The following is a 1,765-nucleotide window of genomic DNA, read 5'->3' on the forward strand; positions in this document are numbered from 1 at the left end:
CATATGCTAGTATTCTTAAATAAAAATTATGCACTGTTGGATAATTAAATTTCACACTTTGTTGTTATATAAACTGTGGTTGATGTATTGTTTTGGATAATAATATAGACTTCATACATTATTATAATTATTAATTAACCACGTAGCCACACCCCCAATTATTCGATTAATCGACTTAATTTTCAATGATTAATCAACTTCAAATTTGAGTAGTTGTTGGAGCCTTAATCACTATCAGGGCCCCATCAGAGTTATTGTCCTAGGGCCCATGCACATATGTATATATAGCCTACCGTAGATCAGGAAATTAGTGTGGTAGGAAATTTTTGTGGTCTAAAATTGTGCTGTGACTTAATTTTTACTAAATAAGACTGTGTCATGTATTATTAAATGTGGCATGTAATTATATGGGTCATCTAATTTTTTGCAAAATTCTAATCCAGTAAAATTTAAATCACAGCAAAAATTTCCAGATAGACGCCTGTGTACATGTACATATATATACTGTGTTGTACCTGGTGATGTGACTTACATGTAGGAATATTTAATGAAGTACTTAAAGTGGAGAGGAGATTACCCTCTTGAACACATAGATCAGTCCTTGATACTGGAGGGGTACTCTTTGGTAGTGGATTATTGTTAGTCTCACCAAATTAAACTAGAAAAGATGAGACAACAAAAAACTGTATAATAAAACTGGGGGCTACATACAAGTACATCAAGTAAGTATAATGTATAGGAGGTACCTCTAATAAAAGGACAGAATGGGCATAACTTAAAAAATTAAAGTCGGAATCAGCTCAGACTTAATTTCTACAAAGCATAAGGACATCAATACTGTAATAAACATTGGGGTTATTCTGTTATGACCCACTTTGAACAAAACATGGACTATAACCTTGGGGTACAACTTTCAGAATTTTTGGCATTTTTTTCAAAATGGCCGTAACTTTAAAATTTGAATTTGGAATCAGCTGAAACATTCTACACAGCATACATGTAATGTGTACATTGTAAGTACATGTACATCAATACGTGTCAGAAAATGTAATAATAACTAGGAGTGATTTGAAACCATTCTTTGGATAAAACACAAGGCCTTGTGCATTTTTCAGAAATTTTGCATTTTCTTAAAATGGCTGTTACTTGAAAAATTTCATTGAATCAGGTCAAACTTTCTACATGGCATAAGGACAGCAAAGTGTATCAAAAAATGTAATAAACATTTAACGTGATTTCATCACCATTTTTTTGAAAAAAAAAACACCAAGATTTTAGCCTTGAAACTAGTACTAGAATAGCATAACAATATCAATATGTACAGGTACACAATATAAATGGCCACACCCCTATGAAATCATGACTACTATTAACCTGAACAATATCATACCTTCATTATTGAAGAGAAGGTCTCACTCCTTGAGTCAGTGGTTGCCTCCTTCTTAAGTAACTCACCATTTAAACTGTTTATAAACTCAATGGATTTATCCTGTGAATGTATACAATTAAAAATTGATGAATATAATATTAACTTTAGGTATACTATGTACATGTACATGCACATTCACCTCTATTGATATGATGTTCATTCCTAACTCTCTCAGTTACAACTTGAACACAAACCAAACGGCCTAAAAATAACAATAATAATAGTTAATTAACTAATGATTATGTTAATAATAATTAACTAAACGTAACGATAATAATTATAAAGGAGCCATTATTTCTCCTTCAAATACATGCATACATACAGGTACATGTATTG

General features: G+C 31.3%; 1 long non-coding RNA gene across 1 annotated transcript; it reads right to left on the reverse strand.

Annotated features, from left to right (window-relative positions):
- Positions 1 to 496: 496 nt before the first annotated feature.
- LOC109592236 (uncharacterized) lies at positions 497 to 1,659 on the reverse strand. The gene is made up of 3 exons (XR_002190245.1): positions 1,569 to 1,659; positions 1,391 to 1,489; positions 497 to 658 (listed from the first exon to the last, which is right to left on the reverse strand). It is a non-coding gene; the product is annotated as an uncharacterized LOC109592236 (long non-coding RNA).
- Between the last annotated feature and the right edge of the window lie 106 nt (positions 1,660 to 1,765).

This window comes from Amphimedon queenslandica, unplaced genomic scaffold, assembly GCF_000090795.2.
Source record: "Amphimedon queenslandica unplaced genomic scaffold, v1.1 AMPQUscaffold_5889_Cont22149, whole genome shotgun sequence".
In the NCBI taxonomy this organism is placed as follows: Eukaryota; Metazoa; Porifera; class Demospongiae; order Haplosclerida; family Niphatidae; genus Amphimedon; species Amphimedon queenslandica.